Raw genomic sequence first — 13859 nt, 5'->3', positions numbered from 1 at the left:
GCGCTCATTCAATGTGCATCTTTCTGTCGGGGAATTAAAAACAAATCTCCCTGAATGAAATAACAAGTGTGTGTGTTTCACACAAGCGCTTTGCCAGCATTCAGCCGTTGAGTGACTGCCGCTGCCAATCGTTCACGTCACTCGAGTCTGCCGCTCAGCCGTGTTATTGTGCTTAAACAAATCAATTCTCTTGCAGTTGAGCTTTTTCCGTCCCGTGTTATTATAAACTGTTTGCTGCTCCCAGAGCATTGATTCTCCCCAACACGCACGCACGCGCGCACGCACACGCACGCTCGGGAAAAGCTGTTGATGAATAGCGCTGAGGTGTCTGGGGGGAGTCTGGCTTTAAAAAGCAGGCGTCCTGTGCAGCTCGACCCATTGAGCCACCCCCCAGTGACCCCTCTCCACTTTCTTTTTCAACTCGGGAGGAAAAAACTAACTCGCCACAATAATAATAATAAAAAAGGGTAGACCACCACAAGGAATTTCTGATGGTTTTTGTTGTGTGTGTGTGTTTTTATATACTATTTGTAGCTTTTCACCTTGTCCCGTCAACCACAACCTTGAGCCGAAGTGATCCGCTTGGATGGATTTTTACAAGCTTTGACGTCTCAACAGGCTACAGCTCGAGTGGGAATTAGCAGAAATACGGCGGATAAAAAAAAAAATGCAATCCATGTGAATTTCGAACGAATGCAAACTGAAGTTAGATTTAGTCGTAGAAATGTTGGGGAGATGATATGCAATTACAGCATCATTAATGCTACCGTACGTTGTTCATCGTTTTCCCGTGAACCAGGAAGTGCCTAAAATGCTCAAATATGGCCTCCTTGTTGTCGTTGTACCACTTTTGTTAACAGTTAAAGCCTTGGAGGAGGTCTCAATCTCAATTGTTTACCTTCTATTTTTCTTCTCCGTAGGACCAAAAAGACTTGTCGTGCTGGGGTGTTTCTCCTGCTGCTGTGTGGATGGGTGGGAGGGGTCTTCCGAGGTCAAGAGTCGAGGATTAACGTCAACAAAGGTGAGGTGTTTTTTTTTTTGTTTTTTTGTTTTTTGGCTGAGTCGTCTGTTTGCCACTGTGTCGAGTAGTTGAAATAAATGTGCTAATGAATGTTTCTTGTTGTTGGTCAGAAGCTGTGTTTTGGCCCAGAGGTGTCAACAAATATATTGCTTTATTGTAACATTATTTGATTACATTTAACACTTTTGGAATAATAATGAGTAGCTTGCATCGACCAATGGCTGGTTGCGGCTCAGCTTGACAGTAAACAGAAGATTCTGGCTGCTCCTTATGAGGAGGTTAAAGACTGAGAAAGCAGGTTAAGGCTAATATTGATGCTAATATTGAAAGCTAACATTAGAACCAACGTAAGATAACTGCAGGATTTGAATCTTGGAAGCTTGAAGGCGACTTAGTGTAAACTAATGTCCAAGCTTTGTTTGGAAGCCAATGTTGGTGCTAACCTCTGAAGCTAACGTTGTAGCACACATTGTAAGCTATTATTAAGAAGCAACAGAAGCTAACTTTGGAATCTTAACATTGGAGCTAACGTTAGCGGTAACGTAAGTTAGCAGCTGAGATGACGTTGGAAGCTAATATTCCAAGTTAAGAAAAACTGGATCATCTGATATTACAGTTCAGTTTTTGGAATGGATTCTAAGGGCTTTGTGATTGATTAGCGAGCTAGCACATGCTTGGTTGGCTAACATGCTAGCGCAGTGACTATCTTTTACTTGGGTTAAGTTTTTGTGAATGTTTTCATTCAAATTAGCGTTGAGAGGAACTCAAATCGAATTCACTGATGGAATAAACGTTTGTTTGTTTTGAATAAATTGCGCAAATGTTTGTGGTTTCATTGGCAAATGCGATCTTCACTTGCTAACATGCCAGCTTGACTATGACTAATGAGGATTAGTTTTTAAAATGTTTCAGTTGAATTAACCTCAAGGAAAAACTGAAAATAAATTTGAATGAATAATTATCGGTATGCTTGTTATGAATCATGTCGGAATTTGCGTTTACTAGCTAGCTGGCATAGGCTTGCTAACAGGTTACTCATCAGCATTTCTTAGAGCCGAGAACAATTTTTACGAAAGCTTTCACTGAAATTTGCTGAGCACACTACTGTATGTATAAATGTTTAAAAAATGTAAAAGATGCTGCGCAAAAGGGAGTTTTTGTTGCTATTGGTTTGTCCTGTGTATTATACAATAGCAGCAACGGCTTCATGGATTAAGAATTGGGGCATCCAGCGCGTAGATGAGAGTTAATCTTGATGGCTGCTGAGAAATAATACACTTGTTCTGACAAACATCTGCCTGAGTGGGATAAACCAAAGCGATTATTGTGGAAAATGTCATGCGAGGTAGAACCAGCATCCCCCCCCCCTTTTTTTTTTTTTTGCGACGGACGGCTGCAGTCTGTGAAATTCTGTCTCCGGAAAATGAAGTATGCGCCCGACTGTGATTAATGACTATTTCCCTGTTTTTGTCCGGTCCGGTTTCAACTTCTGTTCCTTTACTGCGCTTTGTGTTCCCTGGAGAATTCAGCACAAAATTCTAAACCACTGTATTACTGAATTACTACTGCCTCTATGATACATATCAGTGGTTTATTTTTATATAATTTGAGCAATAACGATAAAGACATGCACTTCTGAAGATCAATTTGAATTATTGGCATATTTGTTGCCATCATTCAAAAAGTACTAATTGTTTCTAAGACAACATTAAACAACAGCGATGCGGCAACTTGTGCACGCTTAGCGAACTTAGCCGATCAAAATGTTGTTGTCGTTGTTGTTGCAGATAAAAAAACAAAAAAAAAGCACAAACATTGGTTTACCAGTTAAAAATGCTTGATGCTTGCTTTTCTTTCTTTCTGCAAGACGAGAATGAAGTGCGGCATCCACGCATTCGTCCACTGGTATTACGATGTTTGTTTTGTTTGTTTCCCTCGGCCTGGGCACTTCCTGTTTTCGTCAAAGCCGCATATTCCGCCCCCAGACACACTGTTGCTTTGCTGCGTTGATCGGTACGAACTCGGAGAAAATCAGCGTCCTCGGCACAAGATGGATTTTCTGAGGTTTGCGAACTCACTAACCCTAACCACAAAGGTTAGTCTTTACCAATGGAAATGAATGAAAATGACCCCTATGACCCCCCCCCCTCCTTTGAATGACCCTCAATTCAATTCATTTCACTCCTATTTAATTTCAATGGGAAGCTGGCAATTTGGAGTATTTCCCAAACTTGCCGTAAAGATTGACGGGAGGCTCTCCATCCATTTGACCCCATTTTTCTGTTCATCCCCTAATTTGCAAATATGGTCGATTTTGTCACCAGATCCTACTTGTAAATCTCACTTTCAAGCTTTTTGTCACGCATGACTTCATTTGTTATTCATGACCCCCCCCACTTTCCTCTGCGAGTGGCACTCGGTTTGATTGGTGACGTCTGAAGCGTTCCAGGCTGTTTGCGGACGGCAGCCGTGTGTACGCCTAATGAATAATTGCTTTCCTCTGTGAAACGCGAGGGACAGACAGACATTCTGCTCAAGGAAAAGGAGGGGGGGGGGGGAGAGTTCAAAATCCCCTTCCTGTCAGCGCTCTCTCTTTCTGTTCTGTTCTGTTCTGTTCTGTCCTGGTGAGATCTGGAACTGATAAGTGCGAGAGGCCTCTGGTAAGCCAACAGGAAGGATAGAGAGGGTCCGGCCTTGGAGCCCCCTCCTTCCCGCCTCTGCACACATGTCCACCTCGGCTGCACAAACAAAAAGCAGTGGGACCCGCCACCATACTTGAGCTTGCAAAACAGCCAAGCAAGGCTTACTGTTATTGTTGCGAGCGGGCTTTTCCACTCTGAGGATGAAGTCAAGTGAAAGTCCTTCGTTGCGCGAGCCCGCGGGCCGACCGTCGGCGCCGAGGACCAAAGACGGGTCTCTTCGGATGTTCCAGAACGCCTCGAGAAATATGCTTCGTTGTTAGCTACTGCAACATTACGTACAGTTTGAACATAAACACTGCAGCAGCAAAAAAAACAAAACAAAAACAAAACAGTTTTGTAACGTTCAGATGGGAACGTTCACCGGCTCTTTTATCTTGAATGCTCGCTAGTCGCTATACTCATAATAACAACCAGGAGACTGCATGTTCTCAGAGCAACTATTTACTGGATGCACTCTAAAAACAGTCCAAAGTAACCCAATTTTGGATCAAAAATGGACCGATCCACTTCATGGCTCAATTTGACCCAACTTTCTGGGTTGCTGTATACAAAATTTTTGGACCCGAGTAAAGGATCTGAGCAAGACTGTTGTTGTTTTACGCTAAGAGCCATTTCGTGACTCAAAGTTGAGTCAAATTGGATCGGTCCATTTTTTATCCATAATTGGCTTATTTTTGTGTGCCACACTTCTGCTGAATGCGGAAGAAGGTCTAATCTATTCAAAATGCTCTTAACCTGTTTCAAATGGATACGTGTGCCCGAGTGCAGAAAGATAGGAAGATGCCAAGCCAGGACAGGTCACAGCGACTTAATGGTCAAGCTCAAGTCACTTATCTAACCATGAAGAGGCCTAATCTATCAGTTACAAAAATGTTTCATTTAAAGATCAATACAATTGGACATAAGTAATGAAAAAAAAAAAACAGTTCTTAAATATAATTTTTTGCAAATGTATTGAACATAACTGATCCACTGCCAAACATTTTCATAACGTTTCTCTTTTAGAGTACGAGGAGGGCCCGACCGGTGACTTGACAAGATGTTTGGCGTAAGTTATGTCGAACAAAACTCCTCTTGTGAGGAATTAGTGAACTGGATAGATAGTGGGAATTTCTTGGATATTCTTGTATTCCTCAACTGGTTTGATTTTGCAGATAAACATTCAGCATGTGACTTGACAAGACGTTTCCAGTTTCGCTCCGAGTCACGTTCACACACACACAAAAACAAACGATCCTCTCGTGCAGGATATCATCAAGTTGCCTGCTTTTGTTTCTGTTGATTTTCCGCCGTTTCCGGTTCTCCGCCACCGTCCAGTCATGTTGACACCATGTTGACAACATTGACTCAAATGGCAGCCACGCGCGCGACACTTTGGGATTCTCCGTCATATCCCTGACGCGGGCCGTGTTCCAGGGCGGCGTTCCCTCCGCGAAAAAGCACAAGATAACAACAGCGTCCGGGGGCGACGGATCAATTATTAGCCCGTTCGTCACCAGCGAGAGAACGAGCGGGCCGAACGTGGCATCCATCAAACCTTGTTTTTGTGTGCGTGTGTGTGCGTTTCCCCGTCGAGATAGGCTGCCCTTAGCCGGGGCCCGGGAATCTTGGGCAGCTCTCCCACTGATGGGGGAGCTGCAGGGTCGAGGTCAAGGAGCAGCGTCGGAGCCATCGCGGCGCTGTTTTGCCAGTAATGGAAGACACTCTGGATAGCGATAGTTAACATTATTCATTGCCTTTTTAGGGGGGGGGGGGGATTTTATCTATTACCTTTTAACATCAACAAGGTAATGTGCACTCTAAAAACTGTTGGGTCAAAAATAACCCAACTATGGGTCAAAAATGGACCGATCCTCTACTTGGGTCGATTTGACCCAACCTTAAGTCAAAACAACTCGTAAAATGGGTCAGATCCTTTACTTGGGTCAAAAAAGGGTGATTTTGTATAAAACAACCCAGAAAGTTGGGTGAAATTGAGGCATAAAGTGGATCGCTCCATTTTTGATCCAAAATTGGAAAACCATAAATTCGCTTATCGGCTTTCAGATTCGTAAAAAGGCCGATGCCGATATTTGTCAAAATGCCAAATTTTGGGACCGATTATGGTCTGGCCAATAATCGGTGTATCCCGAGTCACTGAGCCTTAAGCAATCGAGACTTTTACAACAAGCAACAGACTAGCGTAAAAAATATTAGCGCCTAACCCATTCATCAATCTGCCAATTTTATCGGCTGATATTCACGCTTTTCAAAATCGATCTGTTCGTATCACCGCTATTTTCTTGTTCAAATGCAAACTGTCTTCCTGTTCTCACGTCAATTAGGCCATTAATTCCGTCTTTTGAATGGAATAAAAAACAGGCACAGCCATTAAAAGGTGAGCTGCTCCTTGCTTCATTACTGCTCAGCCCCCCCCCCCAACCCTTATGCAAAAAAGTCCCCAGGTGCATGAAAGATTCATGGCCACCCGCTGGCCGCTTCCTGCGCGCTCCGCATTCGGCCTTTTTCCCGCCTCCCCCGAGGACGCTCGCTCAAACGCCGCTGTCACTTGCACTCACTTACACTTGGCTACTGTCGGCAGCTCTGGAGGCTAGGGGCTGGTTGTGTGTGTGTGCGTGTGCGTGTGTGTGTGTGTGTGTGTGTGGTTGTGGGGGGGGGGGGCGTAAACAGCTGTGTTTTGCCTCAGAACGGACGCGACGGATCTAGCGTTACAACATTATGATTTCTCATGTGAGGTGTGGTTGTAGTCAGTCACAAAACGTTGTGTTCTTTTGTTTCGTATCTCCATGCAGCTTAAGGTTAGTTAGTTAGTTAGTTAGTTAGTTAGTAGTTAGTTGTGCAACTTGTGCTGGATGGCAAATCACGCGGTCGGGACGCTGACTCCCGTCACTCAACTCCATTCTATTTTTGTAGAGCAACCACTGCGATTTCTAAAGATGGAAGCCAGCGAAAACAGCAGCGGCCCCAGAATTGAACCCTGTGGAACACCATAGTGTGTAGTTTACTAAAATGATATTGACAACATTTAAAAGCACTTAAAAGTAAAGAAATAAAAGTAGGTGTCTAATATTATTGACTGTAAACAAATACAGTATGGAGGGAAAAAAGTTCACGTTTTTGACCTGGATTTAAACTCATTTTCACTTTCTTCTGCATCTTTGGTATCTTTTCCCATTTGAATGCAGCATAACAGCTCAACTGCGCTTCACCGTGTTTGCTTTAAACTCTGGGGCTCCACTAATTGAGCCAAGTCTGCAGCTCTCAGAGCCCCACTGGGTTTATGTTCAATCAGAATTTCTGCAAGGTCTTCAAGACTCAAACCGTTCAGTGAATGATAGACCAGTAGCAGAATTTTCAAATCAGTTCTCCAGCTGACTGAGATCCAGTTTCGGACTGGAATTATTTTGACGTGATCGCGTTGTCCAAAGCCGCAGCTGTTTGATGCTCTTTTGAGAGAGTCCAGTCGAAGACCGTTCTCCTGGAGAGAAAAGCTGGGATGAGCTTCTCCTGGTCTGCGTTAGTCTGGGGATCTTTTTCAGATGGTAAAAGCTCCGGTCTGAGTCTTATCAGCACCCCAAGATTTTGGACTCAAAGGGTCTTGTGGCTGAGTAGCTACGTTATCGTGATCGGCTTCTCCTTAAAACCCGCGTCAGGCATCGGGACATGTGAAAGGAGCGCATCCGTCCGCGAGTTGGCGTGAGGGAGCCGCTCGGTCACATGCGCCGGCCTTGAGGTAGCGCATGACAGCTGACTGGCCCCATTCACACGCCACTTTTGCCTTGTGTAAGGCGCCGATCACGATGGGCCGAGTCACAAGAGTCCACAATCTTCTGCTTGGCCCGACTGCAAATCTTCTGTTTGCCGTCTTTGTTGCCGCTCGCGCCAGCCATGACCGTCTTCCTTTTTTCCCGCCATTGTTCATGCTGGATTCCCGTCCGTCTTCGTTGACTTCATGACCGGCGGCGGCGGCGGCGGCGGCACCGGATGGCCGACCTCAATCTTGTTTGCTTTATTCCACGTTTTCGATATTGACGACGTTTGTTGTCATGTGCGCAGTTACACACGCACACACAAAAATGCATCAACTGTTTTGAAATCGGGATTTAAGCAAATAACAGTTTTAGCCATTTCAAGTGTTAGCAACTGTTTGGACAAATGATGAAGTTCATTGTACGAAGATGTTTCAGGTTAAAGGTTCAACTTCCTCCCCCACCCCACTTTTAAATGTTTTTCTCCCCTCACGCCCAATGGCCGTTCGTACAAAGGCCCCATTGAAATGAATAAAGGGGCTTTGTTTTTCTGGTCTCGGCGTCAGTTTTCTTTTTTTGTAATATTTTGTAAGAACCGAACGTTGGGCTTCAAGCGCGAGCACGAACGCTCGATAGTACAAGTCTGAGTCATGTTGTTCCACTTGGGACCTGTCGGAGGCAATAATCACACATTCAGACTTGGTGAACGTTGTGTTGTTGCTTGTGTTGCTGTTTTCAGGCCAAAAGATGAGAAATTGTGTCCACGCGGCAACATTTGTGGCGCTGCGTTTATGTTGTGACTGCCAAAGATTGTGCTACGGCAGTTCGGACTTTCGCGAAGCAAGTTATGACTCGACTTTCTTCAACGTGAGCGCTGACGAGACTGAAGTGGAAGGTGAAGGTCGGACTTGTACTTGTGAGTGGCACGCACAGTATGTGACCTCCTCCCACCTTTGGCCGCAAATATGCCGGCTCCTCGCGCCGCTTTGACATTTCTGGCTATCCAAACGTTCTTATCGGCGGCCTCGGAGCAAACACGCAAACAATCTGGCCTGTGTGTGCGTTTGCCGTCACATGGGCCGGACGAGAGAGAGAGAGAGAGAGAGAGAGAGAGAGAGAGAGAGAGAGAGAGAGAGAGAGAGAGAGAGAGAGAGAGAGAGAGAGAGAGAGAGAGAGAGAGAGAGAGAGAGAGAGAGAGAGAGAGAGAGAGAGAGAGAGAGAGAGAGAGAGAGAGAGAGAGAGAGAGACAGAGACAGAGACAGAGACAGAGACAGAGACAGAGACAGAGACAGAGACAGAGACAGAGACAGAGACAGAGAGACAGAGACAGAGACAGAGACAGAGACAGAGACAGAGACAGAGACAGAGACAGAGACAGAGAGACACAGAGAGAGAGAGAGACACAGAGAGAGACACAGAGAGACAGAGAGAGACACAGAGAGACATGGTGCCTGTCCTGGTATTTCCTGACGTTCTATAAACAAACGCACCCCCTTGTTCGCTTGGCTGAAATGATCAAACCGGAATAAAAACAAGAACATTCCAGCTCCAATTTGAGATACGAGCGGCGTTTGGTCGCAGAAAACTCGACTTGACTCATTTCATAAGCAAATTGAAGTCAATTGAAATGAGAAATTCAGAGAATAGAAAATTGCCACCAGTAAATACTACAAACTACTGCGATTATGACTTATTGATTATTGATTAAGCGTTAAACATCCATTTCTTAACATCATGTGGCTGCGTGCTGATACATTTTGAAAAAAAGCCGAGACAATTGTCTGGAGCCGGGGTCAGCGACCTTTACGGTCTCGAGAGCCATTTTAGGACAAATAACTAACAGAAAATCTGTCGGAAGCCGCAAAACATTTGAACGTTGTGATCAACGTGTCTTAGTGTTAGTCTAACCAACTGAGAGCTAATTAAAGCCCGACGAGAAGTTAGAACAAAAAAAAATGCAGCATCCAATACGTTAAGATTCCTTTTGTTCTATCTTTCATATATCGAGTTTTGGGATTTTTGTTGTTTTCATACTTTTTAAATTTTTCTGCCTTTTTGTCTATTTTCTGACATTTTTGGCAAGTTTGTGGACATTTGATGGTAATTTTGGGGGATTTCTTTTAGGGTTGAGGTTATTTTCTTCTTCTTTCTTTTGGCAATTTTGTGTACATTTTATGGTAATTTTCAAGATTTCTTCTTTTGTTTTTGCACATTTTATAGTTTCTTTTTTAACGTTTTGTGCCTTTTTTATTTTTTTAAATCAATTTTCTGACTTTTTGGGCAATTCCAAAATCAAGTTTGAACTCTCTTTTTCTGACAACTTAAAATTTTGGACTCTGACATTTTTGGGATATTTAATTGTTATTATTATTTGTTTGATCTAAATCATGAATTCATTTGAAGAATATTTTATCTAAAAATAACCATAAATATGTAAAAAAAATATATATATTCGACTGATTTTTTAAGAGATCCGCAGGGAGCCTTGGGAGAGGTCCTAAAGAGCCACATGTGTCTCCAGAGGTTGCAGATCTCTGATGTGGAGGCGATTCTTGGCCCAAGTCCAAATCCTGAACATACTTTGTAAAAGAAAGCGAGCTCGCCGCTTTTGTCAGGTGGCTGCTCCACAAGCGAGCGTTTGACGAACTGGTCGCCATCCTTCGAGAATGTCATGCTTGGGCCTCCAGAATGTTGAAATTCAACGGCCGCGGATTATAATGGCGACCGCGTGTGGGGGATGCGGGTCAAGCCAAAGACTCGGTTTCCTCTAATATTGTAATCCCCGTTTGTTGAGCCAGATACGCATTTTGCAGGTCTTTTGTCAGACGAGCGTGACGCCTCGAGCGACACCCGTCACGTCGCCGCCGACGCTCGTCGTGCTGATTGTTCCCCTTTAACCTGACCCCAGACCAGCCAGGGCGAAGGAAGTCTCTGATTGGGCGCCGAGTGATAAAGACGGCAAGTTTGGTTACACAACGCGAATCATTGACACTTCCACCTAAAAAGTTTAACAATGACCGTTGCCGCTTTGGAATCGACCGCTTTGATGCACTTGCAATGGCTGATTTTGTTGGGTGTGTGCCTTTAGGAGGCGTGGCCCAGTGAGCGAGAAAAACACATTTGATTCTTGAGTTGACTAACTGAACAATTATGTAAAAATGGTTGCAATTTCACTCGATGTTCCTGAAGCTATTTACAAAAAGGATTATTTTGCCATCACAAGACATTTTGAGTGCCATCTTATTTTTGTTGTTTTATAGTTTTAGGTGTTACAAAAGAAAAGAAAAAAAAAGCAGCCTGACTAGGGTTATTTTCACAAAAAGCGCTCTTTTCTCTCTTTTTGGTCAGAAGCCAGAATTGTTTTTCTTGTTAGAATTATTATTTTTTAATTCTTTTTATCAGGTTTGGTTGTTATTTTGTCACGGAACAATGATCCTTTTGGTCTTGAAAGATGATTTAAAATATTCCAAAATGGCCGCCAGTAATGGAGTCAAGAGCAAACCTTCCATTTTGTAAATTCCTGCTTGATTGCTTTTCATTCGCATAAATTCCCGTTAATCCCGTAGAAAGTTTCCGGTGGTGACTGTGACTTTAGGGAACGTGTTTAGTTTTGTTTTTTTTGCTCTACTAGATTAAAGTGTAATTGCACATCCATTACAGTAGGTGGCAGTGGCGCCCTCATTGTTAGAGTGTGCAGGCTCTTTTACAGAGGTGTACTTACATCAATTTTGTTGACAAATGATGCTTTTTATAGTTGCGGTGGAGCATTTTTTTTCCCGATTTATACAAAAAAAGAATTGCTTTGAACGCCACATGATGTGATGTGACGTCATATTCCGCATTCATGAACTCACGTCTGTCTGCCTTTTCGCTTGCCATCCAAGAATCACATTGAGCCTCAGCCAATCTCATTTACCGAGAAGTCAGAAGGTTGCAGTGGAAGGGAAGGGGGGGTTGTCTGTGTGTTTGTGTGTGTGTGTGTGTGTGTGTGTGTGGGGGGGGGGGGGGTAAATATGTCACAGTTATGGAGGACGTAGCGGGATGCTCTGAATAGTCCCTCCATCTGTCCGCATGACTGCGCGCAACACGGAGCTTTGTGGCGGTGGATCCGCTCGAGGGGGTTGTAGCATAGCAGTGAGTCGGTTGGGGGAGGGGGGGGGAGGGGCTTGTTTCTGTAAATAGCCCACCCTGCGTTAAGAACCAACATGACCTCACCAACCCAATAATGTTACTTGGCTCCATCCAGGTCCGATCGAGCAGAGTCACGAGTCTGAAGTCTTGACCTTCAACTTCGTTTCGAGCTTTTTTCCCATCTTTCGTAATCCACCGCTGGACGTGTTTTGGTTTCTCCAAAAACGCTGGTTTCTTACTGGAAAACAGAGAAAGCAGGCTGTCAAGCCCAACGGCAACTTTGCTGCTCATATCATTTGTTTGCTTTTGAAACATCGAGACTGAGAAAGGGCAAAATAATCATTTATTCGCACGACTCTCAACAAACACACGCCGTTAGTGACGCATATTCAAGTTGAATGTCATTTTCTTTTTTACAGTGCGTTTGTCATTCACTCCATGAAAGTGACGTGACCTATTGCAACACAGATTTGTTTGTTTTTAACAAACCATAAATATTCCTTGAAAAACGCTGATAAACGGTAAATATTTGTTAGTCAGTGTTTTCCACGAACAACTGGGGGAAATTGCGATAAAAATCACTTAAATAGACGGGAAAAAATAAAAATAAGAAAAAAAATATTGGTGGATTTTTTTTAAAACCACAGACTTTATAAATCTGCGGGTACGGAACTGCGAAAATGCAGGGTTTGAGGGTAGTTTTAATTTGTAATGCCACCATTTACCACTAGATGGCAGACAGGACTGTTGCACTACTCTGAGTAGGCATAATCGTTTTTTGCAGATTTCGAATGATATGCAGGACAAACGCAGCGTGGGAAAATGTACAAAAAGAGTTCTTAATGTTGGTTGTTGGTTGCCCTTTGCACCAGAATTAAAAAAAACTGTGAAGCGAAAAGGAAGATTATATTTACTGTTGACTTGCAATTGGCAAGGGGGAAATTGTGCATTATATAAAAAATGTTTAATGATTCAGCTAATTGAACGGTGAGTATTTTTTTTCTGCCAAAAATGGATATCGGCATTGGCCCCCAAAAATCTGTATCGGTCTATTTTCAAACTCTGTTGGAGTGTCGGGTGCCTAATCTCGTCCAATTGATCCAATGTCTTGGCATTTCTCTCATTTATAAACAAGCTGAGATTCACCGCCATATTTGTATTGTTTACTCCCAAAACTGTGCCGATTCATGTTCCCGTTTGTCTACAACAACAAAGTTTTTCTTTCAAGCGCAAACAATGTGAATAACGTGAATGTAATCTGGCACAATCGCAGGCTGAAATCAAGCAAGTCCCTAAAATTGGCCATTTTGGTCTGAGTCGAGTCAAGTCGGCCGCCGCCTCCGCCTCACATCACGCGCGAAAGGATCCATACAACGTCTTGGCTGTGGACACAAAAGGCGTTGAAAGCGAATTTGCGCCGGTGCAGCTGCAAGTAGGTCATTTGGAAGTTGTGCGCCGAGCGACAATGTGCCGGCCTACAAACGGGATATTAGCATCCGCGTCTGTCGTGGCACAAGTGGCGCTTACTTCAAGGTCAGGACAACAATCGTCTCCTGCTGCCATTGACTTCATGTCCTCTTTTGACAAAAGTGTCTCCGGCGCGTCCGCGTCCGTCTGGCGACAGTCGATCGAAGTTTTCTTTCTTTTCACCATGACGTCACTTCAGGTGGCAGTCGATGGAGCGCACGCCGATGTATGTGAGATTTGCACCTTGTCCAAAAAGTCCACTCCTTTGAGAATGTAGCGCGGCTTGCGAGAGGAAAGGACATCAGTCATTTTCATATGATTTGATCAATAAAGATAAAGATAAAGATAAAGATATACCCCACTCAATTTCATTAGTTTGACCGATATGAACTCAAGCTGTCTTTCCCGTGTTTGCCACTGGAGGGAGCCTCGTTACAATACACCAGAGGGATCTGGGATCTGTAGTGCCAGGATGCGACAGCCATTTTGCATTTACCCAACATGTTGTACCCGCCAAGCAGTCCGCAACACTTTGGATCCCCGCGGTGCATTTCTCAACTCAATTGACTTGTTGGCCAAATCAATTCTGCTCTTTGAAATCAAATTGAAATGCCATTCATCCGTAAGGAAAACCAAAACTAAAGGGCCCGACGATGTGGTTTATTTCAGGTCGATTCTGATATGTATTTGGCAGAATAAAATTCTAATAACCGATTGAATTGGCCAAATTATTGAAAAATATATATCACGAATATAACAATTTCTGATTTTGGTCAAAGAACGCGTACA

General features: G+C 43.7%; 1 protein-coding gene across 4 annotated transcripts in view; it reads left to right on the top strand.

Annotated features, from left to right (window-relative positions):
- The window catches only part of LOC147156276 (zinc finger MIZ domain-containing protein 1-like), a 60686-nt gene that overhangs the window by 18068 nt on the left and 28759 nt on the right, over nt 1-13859 (top strand). For all 4 annotated transcript variants that reach the window (XM_086064633.1, XM_086064636.1, XM_086064634.1 and 1 more), the window contains exon 2: nt 921-1021. The gene's annotated coding sequence lies outside the window, so the exon portion shown is untranslated. The remainder of the gene's footprint in view (nt 1-920; nt 1022-13859) is intronic.

This window comes from Leptonotus elevatus, chromosome 20 (genome assembly GCF_054856555.1).
Source record: "Leptonotus elevatus isolate MCC_2025b chromosome 20, RoL_Lele_1.0, whole genome shotgun sequence".
Lineage (NCBI taxonomy): Eukaryota > Metazoa > Chordata > Actinopteri > Syngnathiformes > Syngnathidae > Leptonotus > Leptonotus elevatus.
This window is presented reverse-complemented; position numbering and strand designations above follow the sequence as displayed.